This window comes from Mauremys reevesii, linkage group 15 (genome assembly GCF_016161935.1).
Source record: "Mauremys reevesii isolate NIE-2019 linkage group 15, ASM1616193v1, whole genome shotgun sequence".
NCBI classification, from domain to species: domain Eukaryota; kingdom Metazoa; phylum Chordata; order Testudines; family Geoemydidae; genus Mauremys; species Mauremys reevesii.
The window spans coordinates 3532199-3543767 of NC_052637.1; the positions used below are offsets into that span (position 1 = coordinate 3532199).

The 11569-nt window shown below is 47.1% G+C and overlaps 1 long non-coding RNA gene across 1 annotated transcript; it reads left to right on the forward strand.

The window, feature by feature from the left end:
- Positions 1–4825: 4825 nt before the first annotated feature.
- LOC120384010 lies at positions 4826–9779 on the forward strand. The gene is made up of 3 exons (XR_005588598.1): positions 4826–5094; positions 6933–6975; positions 9643–9779. It is a non-coding gene; the product is annotated as an uncharacterized LOC120384010 (long non-coding RNA).
- Positions 9780–11569: the final 1790 nt, after the last annotated feature.

Here is an 11569-nt window from a genome sequence, read left to right on the forward strand (position 1 = left end):
ACAGCAGTCTACATCCTTTGAGGATCTGAGGCTTAGAGTCTTACCTGAAGATACCAGGCCTGGAAACATAAACTGATCAATGGCCATGCAGTACTGACAGCACCAAGTGTTCAACATTCATGAGACTGGCGGAAGGAATCATGAGATCTTTTCTAAAACTTTTTTGTTTCTGAGTGACAAGGTTTCACTCTCATATTCTCAAGTTTTTCTACTCAACCAAGAGAAAGTAACTCTTCAAAGTGTCAAGCTTTTCTGGCAAGAAACTTATTTTTAAATGAGATTCTCATGTATTCATATGATTTCAAGAGCTGAGGCCAGGGGCTCCATTTCAGATTTGGTGGGTGCGGGGGTGGAAGGGGCAGCTTTAACCATGATTCCCAGGGTTATTTTTTACTGCATCAATAGTCCACAGTCACTTCAAACATAGCCCCAAAGTAGCCCAATCTATTTGTTATAGACTGTAGTGTTAATAAAAACAAAGTTTAATCTGTAAAAAGAATCATTATCTATCTAGAGTATAAATGATGGATGGTAGCAGCATATAGATCGATAACAAATTCTGGCAGCCAAATCATACAAATTTTCAGATTGGCTTAGGTTTATGTTCCCTGAAGGGTTTATACAAATAGTTCTAATGAATACAAAGTGTGATACAGCATGGCCAGAGGGCAGCAGGAGAGTGTTAGCAGGGAGCCTTATTCCCTGCAAGGGGAGGAAGGTTTGCTATAGATTAACTAGAGCACCTGAAGCCAATTGGAGTATCAGCAGTGAGTCACATGATATAAACCCCCTGCTTCAGGTCAGATAGTGTGGGTTGTTGGAGCAGGAAGGTTTGGTTGGAGCAGAGAGTGGTTTGAAGGAGTTGAAGCAGAGAACAGTTTTGAAGAGAGACAAAAGTAAAGTTTGGAAGTGTGCTGCGGTGGGCTGAGAAGTCCAAAAAACCCTAGGTAAGGGGCACCTGGCTTGTGTAGAAGGAAGGCAAGAAGTCCCTCCACAAACTGAAGGGCAGGAGAGGGAAGTAACCCAAAGGAAGGAACAATCAGTACAAGTGGTTCACCACTAACCTCAGGACCCCTGGGTTGGGACCTGGAGAAGAGGGCGGGCCCAGGTCCCTCCCTCTCCACTCCACTCCTCAAGGACACTAGGGGGGTAATTAAAAATACCGGTTCAGAGGCAAGCAATGGTGCCCTGAACCTTCCCCAAAGAAGAGAAAATGTGAGACCCAGCAGCATAACTGTACCAGCAATTTCTAACAAAAGGGTTAAGTTAGAAGGAGGTTTCTGGTGTGTTGCTGTAAGGATTTGAGAGAGTAAACATCACCTCCGTGAAATACACTGATTGCACTCAACTTTGTGAGCCTCTGCCACCCTCACAACTGTTAAACAGTGAGTTCGACAGGAGATATGAATATTTACCAGCTGGAAGAGAAGATACAGCAGAAAGCTGCAAAATGGCTACGAGGGGGTAGCAGATCCCCAAAAGAGATCTGGGGAAAAGGTCCTAAAATAGAAAAGTGCAGCCCCACTGTGGGGAGATTTGGTAACATCCAGACATTCCCAGGGGAATTGGTGTTTCTCTGTCACAGCCGATGGTCCTGATCCAAAGCCCATTGCTGGCAAAGGAAAGACTCCCACAGACAAGGGGGACTAAATGGTAGAATAATGGCAGTGCCCAGTGTGGCCATTTAACTACAGAATTAGAGAGTTGGAAAAAATTGGAAAGTTTTAGTGTAATTTAAGCAATTTCTGTAGTGGTGGCAGCTCATGCTTGTTTCTTCCTAGCAGGGAACGATTCCAGGTTTTCTGTTCTGCAGCACGGCTCTTGCAGGCTGGCTGTGCTTTACTTTCTCCATTTACCTAAGTGTAGACACTGAAAAAAATCAGTTGTACAAATTTAATTCATTTCACTTTCAATGTCCTGATGCTCCAATATTTGGGTTTCAAATACTGTCCAGGACTCTTGGTCTAAGAACTATTTTCAGTCAGACACAGAGCCCGTAAAAATAAGTTTTAAGTGCTGGAACGAGGGGTACTGGGGATGCAGCACCCCCTGGCTTGAAGTGGTTTGGTGGCTGCATGATCTCTAGATTATTCTTGGACATGATATGTTTTGAGATTTTTCTACTTCATCATGAAATAAATTTTCATATTATGTGTTGTAGCTTGATCTTTCACCCTTAACATAAATGAGCTGATGCTGAGCTCCAGGGGTTAAGATGTTTCCTGGAATGAAATATTCTGTAATGTTTCCCTGCACAAATGTAGAAACAGAAAATGTGGACGGACATTTTAGATTGAAATTTAAATGATTCAGCCGTTTGCAATTAGACGTTGATTCTTCTGATCAGAATCTAGCGTACTGTCGTAGAAAGCAACATTTCTAGGGAAACCCTGATTTTGCTGAAGCCACACTTTCAGGTGAGAGACATTTATGTGTGAAAAATGTCAACACGCTGTAATTATGGAGGGCCTTAACTGCAGAGGAATTGAGATTTCTAATAGAGTGTTCAAATTGTTCATGTTTTAAAGAAAACGATTTGGATTATTCAATAAGTAAATATAATTTCCTCCATTCTCCTTTCTCCTGTTAGTTTCCATTAAGCGAGAACAGAAATTGCTTTGCACAGAGGCAACAATAGTCTGTCACGGGGGGGGGGGGGGGGAGGAGCATGTTACTCACTGTTACTCTCCTGTTATTCACAGAGATCTGAGCATTGATAACATCCCTGTGCAGATTTACTGGTGAGTAACAACAGCACCTACCAGCAGTTCCTGGGTTTTCCTTTTCCCCACTGTAGTTAAATGCCAATTTCTCATCTCCCTCTTTCCTCAAATTCCCCAAACAGCTCTAAATTTGATCCTAAGAAGAGAGAAATGGCTTCTGAATTTTCTGTATTTTGGGGCATTTACCTCAAACAAAATGTATCAAGAGACAGGGAAGAGTCACAGTAACAGCCCTGCAATCCACAAAGCTGAGTGGGGGGGTCTGGACTCCTTATACAATTCCCCTCTGCTCAGCATCTCCCACTGACTGGTTTAGGCAGCTCCCTGCCTAGCACGCTGGCTTCTGTGTAACCCATTCTAAGGCACATACATCTCCCCATAACTCAGGCTTTGTGGCTCAGTGTCATTCCAGTGACTTTCTAGGCAGCTGCAATTTAGACCCAGTGACATTCAGTTTTGTAATACCTGAGTCCCTTCATGGATCTCGCTCTTTGTCTCCAACTCAGAAGGAGAGAGCAAAGTCCCCCAGCATGCAGCAGGTTCATGAGGCTGGAGGCCCTGCCTGCTTTCCTAGGCTCACATGGCCCCCAGGACTCCCAAGGGAAAGGTGAGTTAGTGAGGGGCACTGCAGTTAGGTTGGTCATTTTGTGCTACGTGATCTGAACTTTCTTGTACTTTATCTGGTTAAGTGAAAGAGCAATGGTGTGTCGGACTTGTGCAAAGAGTCTCTCCCTGTGTGTGAGATGCTTCACAACTACTGCGTGCCTCCAGAGAGAGTTCAGCTGAAACAGGAAGGCTCTCACCTTGGCGTGGAGTTCTGGGAGATGGTGTGTTTAAGCATGCAGGAGTCTGGAGAGTCAGCTCTGCACCAGGGGGTTAGGCAGTGGGTTTCACACCTCAGATGGAGGAGAGTCCCCAAAGAATGTGCCTAGGGACTCCAAGATTGGAGCAGTGGATGGGCTCTGTTCTGGTGCCAGAGTCTTGACTACTCTGGGGATCCTGTACAGAGAGGTAGCCGTGTTAGTCTGGTTCTGTAAAAGCAGCAAAGAATCCTGTGGCACTTTATAGACTAACAGAAGTTTTTGCAGCATGAGCTTTTGTGGGTGAATACCCACTTCTTCGGATGCAAGTAGTGGAAATTTCCAGGGGCAGGTAAATATAAGCAAGCTAGAGATAACGAGGTTAGATCAATCAGGGAGGATGAGGCCCTGTTCTAGCAGTTGAGGTGTGAAAACCAAGGGAGGAGAAACTGGTTCTGTAATTGGCAAGCCATTCACATTCTGGGGATCCTGGGGCTCAGATACCTGGATTCCCCTGACAACAGTCCAGTGGCACCTAACCAGATCTAGGATACACACACACACACACTAGTAAACAGAAACCTTCTCATGGCCCAGTATTGAAACACCCTTAACTCTGACCATGTGGGTTCTAGTGAATATTTCTACAGGTCTGAAATATTAAATTTGGAGACATGAATGGAGAGATCTCCCCCTCAGGGCTGTGACACCCCATTGCCTTAGATTGAGGAGGGCTCTTTCCTAAATGCTTCTCATTTCTGTATTTAGGAGATGGTCTCCCTCCAGGGCTGCCCTTTGCCTTGGGGTGGGAAGGTTTTTATTAATGGTTCTTCCTTGGCTGGGGAGAGGATGCCTGCTGTTCCACAGCTTCCATCCTTCTCTGTGGTCAGGATAGGGCAGCTGGTGGCTTTAACCAGATACCTGTGGCCAGGAGCTGCACAGGCTGGAAAATGACACATCCCAGTAAACACCAAACTCTTCTCCTAGGGGCATAATACTCTCTATGGTGTGTGGGTGGACAGATTTCCTGCTTCCATATTTATAATGCATCCCCACTCCGAACTGACCTAACACACACAGAGCCATTACACAACTGGACCAGACCCCCAGTCGACCCCACCCTCAGCTGGTGCACCCCAGTGCCCAAAGACTGACCAATAATTAGTGTAGGTACAAGTGCTGGCAAGCCACGCTGTCTCTGCATTGAACCATTCAATAGTACAAGTACAGCATGCATATTCTGTTATGCTATCATTAGTCACTCAGGACAATGGCCCGGTGAGGCCGGTGAGGGGAGCCAGCCTTAACCAATCAGAATGAAGTAAACAGGTGTATCAATCATATAGTAATAAGTAACCTGTGTGATGTCAATCATGTAATACTGAGTAACCAGTCTGTAAGAAAGAGAATAAAAGCAGCGGTCCGGGACTATCCTGGGACGCCTCACTGCAGCCTTGTCTCGTCTCTGTTTCCCGATACAACATCTGGTGACCCCGACGTGATCCAGACACAGGACCCCCGACTCATCGGCTGGCTTAGCCTTGGTGCACCTCAGCGCAACGCGCTCCCTCGTGAGTATGGGGGGGGACTTATCCATTGAGCAAAAAGATCATGCAAAAGAGTTATTGAAACTTATCAAACAGTACTGCAATATCGTTACGGCACTTGGAGGAATTGCTCCGAGTGATTGAGTATAAGTGCCCATGGTACTCGAACCGAGGCTCCCTAGATCACTCCGATTGGATAAAGATCGGAGAGGCGTTGTTTAGGGAACCTCGAGCCGAGATCCAACATATTTTGTTGTGGCAGCACTGTTCAGCTGCGGTGGGGAGATTACGAAAAGAGGCATCCCCCTCCGCACCTCCCTTGCTCTCGGTGGAGGCACCTCCCGCCTATCCCCGAGTGCTCCCACCAGCCCCTTTGTTAGCATCAAAAACTTCTACACCAGTGGTGGACACCCTGGGGCAGAAGTCCCTTCATCAGGGTGCTGTCTGTGCCGCCCTTGCGGCGGCGCGGGCAAGCGGGCAGGACCCCTTATTGGAAGAATGGGAGGGAGAAATCCCTTTGGTGTTTCCTCTGTCTTATGACCCTCCCAATGAGGCAGGTGAAGTGGTAGCTCGACACTCCACCATCCCGTACTCTATTCTTCGGGAGCTTAACAAAGCTGTACGTGAGTAAGGGTGCGTTCCACTTATGTGCAGGGTATGATAGAAGGGATCGCCAATAGTTATACTATGATCCCAGAGGACTGGAAACATCTATTTCGTATGATCCTTTCCCCTGCACAGTACGTGGTCTGGGATAATGAGTTTAAATTGGCAGCCCTGGCACTCGGTAACGCGCAGAATACTGCTGAGCAAATATATGGGACAGGAGCTTTTGCCACCATAGAACAACAATCTATATTGCCCATGGAATCTTTTCACCGCACGGCAATGTGCATTCAGAGAGCCTTTCGGCGCGTTCCAGCCTCTGGCAAGCCCCTTCGATCATTCACAAATGTTAAACAACAAGCTACGGAACCTTATCATCATTTTGTTGATTGCCTCAAGGAGGCTGTTCAACGCCAAATTGACAATCCAGATGCTCAGACGGAACTCCTTTTACGCTTAGCGTATGAGCAGTCCAATGCTGACTGTCGGAAAATTCTCCAAACTATCATTCACCGCCCTAATTACACACTCGCTGACATGTTGCAGGCATGTGCCGAAGTGGGCACTCAGACCCACGCTATGGCACTATTGGCGGGAGCAATCCGTCAAGGTAACAAACCTACAGGTAACTGCTTTAACTGCCAGCGACCTGGACACTTCAAAAAGGAGTGCCGGGCCCCAGGAGGTGGTGCTCATAAGGGCGGAACTAACACCACCGGGGGCCGTCCTTCTAAAAAGTGCCCAAAATGTAATAAAGGATATCATTGGGCTAATCAATGTCGCTCCTCAACCCCAGATAATTCGGGAAACTTTCGACCGGGCCCCCCTTCAGCCCCGGTTTAAAGGAGGGAGCCCTGCCTGCCATGGCCGCTCAACCGGCCACAAAAGGCAGTGCTGGTTTGGATCTTATTAATGCAGTAGATATGCAATCCCCTCTTCCTGGTGATGTACTCCTCATGCCTACGCAGATTTCGGGTCCGCTTCCCCCAGATACATTTGGGTTGATTTTGCCTCGCTCATCTGCTAGTAGTCAGTCTATTATGATTGTGCCCGGAGTTATCGATTCTGATTACACCGGCATTATCTATGTTCAAATTTGGAGTCACCTTCCCCTCAAATTAAAGGCGGGGGATTCTTGGGCTCAACTGCTAATCTTACCTTACACAGCGCTGGCCGGACCCGGCCAGGCGAGTCGTGCTGGCGGATTTGGTTCTACTCGCGTTAATCTGGAGCAAGGTCTCCTTTTTCATCCACAGATTGCTGCAGTATTACAACACATTCGAACCCACAAGCCGACCCGTAAGTATATCATCAACGGTAAGGAGCTCTATGGGTTGCTAGACACTGGAGCGGATGTTTCAGTAATTGCACAAAAGCATTGGGACCCTTCCTGGCCTTCCGAAGTTTCCCCCTCTGTTTGGGGAGTGGGAGGCCCGCAATCTTCCCGACAAAGCACCAATTGGCTCTCAGTATGGGATAGTGAGGAGGGGCGAGAGGTTGCAAAAATTCGTCTGTGCATTTTGCCAATTGATCTTAATCTCTGGGGGCGAGACCTATTGTCTCAGCTGGGAGCCTCCCTAGTTGTGCCATGACACGTCAATGCTCTTCACACACTGCCCTCCCCCTGGAATGGAAAACCCACGTCCCAGTGTGGGTTGAACAATGGCCACTCCCTCAGGAAAAATTAATAGCCCTTAAGGAATTAGTTCAGGAACAATTAACCGAGGGACATATTGAGCCTACTACTAGCCCATATAATACTCCGATCTTTGTTATTAAGAAAAAATCTGGACGCTGGCGATTATTACATGATCTCCGAGCTATAAACAAAATTATGGAACCTATGGGAGCCCTTCAATGTGGGACCCCGAATCCGAATGTTATACCACATGATTATCAGTTAGCAGTAATCGATCTTAAGGATTGTTTTTTCTCTATCCCTCTCCTCCCCCGTGATCGAAAGTACTTTGCCTTTACTATCCCTGTTTTGAATAATAGTCAGCCAACAGAACGCTACCATTGGAAAGTTCTTCCCCAGGGTATGCTAAACAGCCCCACCCTCTGTCAATATTACGTAAATCAGTCTCTCTTACCTTTTCGCAAACGGTACCCTATGCTTAAGGTTTACCATTATATGGATGATATCCTCATAGCAGGACCAGAACTCCCTCCCTCGTGGAAAACTGACCTGCAAAATATGCTCCAGGAATACGGCCTTCAGATAGCCCCAGAAAAGGTACAATGTATAGAGCCCTTCCTTTATCTGGGACATAAAATGATGGCCGCTTATTCCATTCCGATTATCCCGCAAATTGCCTTGAAAACCAACATTAATTACGTCACCCTTCAGCAAGTCCTCGGCATAATTAATTGGGTACGTCCCTATTATCGCCTTGATACCAACATGTTAAGTCCATTATTTGATGCTCTTTGGCAGGGGCGTCACCCCTCCGATATAATTTCTCTCACAAAAACACAACTAGATGCCATTGCACAGGTGAATCAATCTCTCGCTAAGGTTTGGGTGGATCATGCCGTGGATAACGAGCCTCCACGTCTCGCTTGTCTTCAAGGGGTGACCCAGCCTTGTGCCGCCCTCTTTCAAGCACCCGAGGCTGGGACGGTACGAATCCTTGAATGGCTTTATCTCGCCCACACCCCAGCAAATACCCTTACTCCCCTTCCCTCCATGCTTGCTTCCCTAATTACAAAAGGGCGCCAACGTGCATTAGTGCTTTTTGCTATTGATCCAGCAGAAATAGTTCTTCCAATTCCCCTACATTTATGGCAAACCCTTTGTGAAACAACTCCTGAGGTTCAATGTGCGTGTGCGGGTTATACAGGAACCTTTACCTTTCATACCTTAAAGGACCCCCGCTTTGGCATGACGCAGCGATTACCCCTTAACTTTTGCTATTTGCTCTCACCAACCCCGCTGCCAGATGTGCTTACAGTATTTACGGACGGAAGTCCACACCGTGGGGTTCTCTCTTGGCGTGACCCATCTACTACCCACTGGTGTTCTCTGTTTACCCTACCCCAAAGCTCCGCCCAGCGTGCTGAGCTGGCTGCAGTAATTTTAGCCTTTAATCGTTTTTCTATGCAACCGTTTAATATTATTACTGATAGTTTATATGTAGCCAATGTTGTTTCAAATATCAGTGGCAGTTATGTATCACCAGCACTAGATAAAAATTTGCGAGCTTTGTTTTTAACATTGCAACATCTCATTCATTCCCGTACCGATCAGTTTTTTATTGCTCATATCAGAAGCCACCAACCCTTCCCTGGCATGTTGACGGAAGGCAATGCCCAGGCGGATGCCCAACTCAGGGCATTCCCTTGTACCCCTATAGAAAGTCATGCCCTACACCATCAAAATGCCAAGGCATTGGCTAAACAATTTCAGATCCCTCTTTCTGATGCTCGAGGTATTGTTCAACAATGTCCTCAATGCACCCTTAACCCACAGGGTCCTCCCATAGGGGTAAATCCCCGTGGTCTCTAAGCCAATCAACTTTGGCAGATGGATGTTACCCTTTTTCCCCCCTTCTCCCCTTGGAAATACCTGCATGTTGTCATCGACACATTTTCAGGCTACACTTGGGTAACAGCCCAAAAAGGGGAGGCTACCAAACATGTTTGCAATCACTTGATTCGCAGTTTTGCGGTAATGGGCAGCCCCGCTGAGTTGAAAACCGACAATGGCCCTGCTTACTGTTCCTCCGCCATGGCCGCATTCTGTGCCCGGTGGGGCATTCTCCACAAATTCGGCATTCCTTATAATTCCCGGGGTCAGGCCATTGTTGAGCGGGCTAACCGTACCCTAAAGGAGGCCCTTACTAAACAAAAACAAAAAGGAGGAGTGCCCCTGTCTTTGCCAGATAAGGAAGAATGGCTGGCTCGTGTATTGTTTACTCTGAATCATTTAAATTTAACTTTGTTTAATAATCAGTTTTTGTCTAGAGCCCAGCGCCATTATAGACAGACCGAGCCCCTTCCGGCGCCGAAGGTGATATATCGCAAGTTGCCAGGACCAGAGTGGAGCCTGCCTGTGCCACTCATCACCTGGGGCCGGGGCTACGCAGCAGTGTCAACTGAAACCGGCCCGGTGTGGGTTCCCGCTCGCTTTGTGAAGCCGTGGAGAGATGGTCTGGCATCAGGGGCTAAAGAATCCCATTCCGGACTTCAGTCTAACCCTGACGGATAGGGCAGACAAGATCGACAAGGCCCGAAAGCGTGGCACACCTAACACTGCCATAACTTGGGGGCAGGTCAAAGCTTTATCACGGCAGGCTGAACATGTATTAGAGCAAACTAAGGCGGATAAGACTACAGAAAATTACTTTCTTGCGCTAATAGCCAGCTTAAATGCCATGGGGTATTGCAAAATCGAGCAGCTATAGATTATTTACTTATGCTGCATCATTATGGATGTGAAAAGGTTAATGATATGTGTTGCTTTAATATTTCTGATCATCATCATTCAGTTGAAAATCAACTCAAGATAATTAAAAATTTAACAGATCAAATCAGATACAATCCAGACCCCTTCTCGGGATGGTAGGATTGGCTCTCCTCATGGCTTCCTAACACCGGGTGGTTGCATCAACTTGTCACCTTTGGGGGACTCACTGTACTGTTACTCGTGCTGTTTTGCTGCGGCATCCAGTGTGTCCCTTCACTTGTTTCTCTCTTCATTAAGGGCTGTCCATGGACTAACCCAGGGCCCCCTCGTAAGTATTAGTCATGTTAACAAAACAAAAAAGGGTGAGATGTAGGTACAAGTGCTGGCAAGCCACGCTGTCTCTGCATTGAACCATTCAATAGTACAGTACAGTATGCACATTCTGTTATGCTAGCATTAGTCACTCAGGACAATGGCCCGGTGAGGCCGGTGAGGAAAGCCAGCCTTAACCAATCAGAATGAAGTAAACAGGTGTATCAATCATGTAGTAATGAATAACCTGTATGTATGAGAAAATTGAATAAAAGCAAGAGTCCGGGACTTTCCTGGGACGCCTCACTGCAGTACCGTCTCTGTTTCCCGTTACTACAGCTCAGACGAGCCTACCAGAAAACCAAAGAAGCAAACGGAAGGTCCGGTGCAGGGCCAAAAACATGCCGCTTCTACGCTGAGCTGCATGCAATTTTAAGGGGCTGTGCCACAACTACCCCACCCCTGTCCGTGGATTCCGAGGTGGGGATGGTAATCGCAGCCATGGCTGAGGATTCTGCAGATAGGGAAGATGACGATGAAGAAGAGGAGGACGAGCTTGCAGAGAGCACACAGCACTCCGTTAGCCCCAAGAACCAGGAGCTTTTTCTGACCCAGACGGAATTACCCTCCCAGCCCTCCCAAGCCACTAGCCCAGACGGTGAAGCCATGGAAGCGACCACTGGTGAGTGTACCTTTGTAAATATAAAACATGGTTTAAAAGCAAGCGTTTTTTAATGATTAATTTGCCCTGAGGACTTGGGATGCATTCGCAGCCAGTAAAGTTACTTAGAAAAGTTTGTTAACATGTCTGGGGATTGAGCGGAAATCCTCCAGGGACATCTCCATGAAGTGCTCCTGGAGGTACTCCAAAAGCCTTTGCAGAAGGTTTCTGGGCATGGCAGCCTTGTTCCGTCCACCATGGTAGGACACTTTACCACGCCATGCATGTAACAAGTAATTGGGTATCACTGCATGACAAAGCATAGCTGCGTATGGTCCCGATGATTGCTGGCATTCAAGAAACATCCGTTCTTTATCTCGCTGTGTTATCCTCAGCAGAGTGATATCGTTCAGGGTAACCTGGTTGAAAATCAGGAATTTAATTAAGGGGACAGAGATGCCCATTTTCCTACTGGGTTCATGGCCTGCTGCTTAAAAATAATCCTTCCTTGC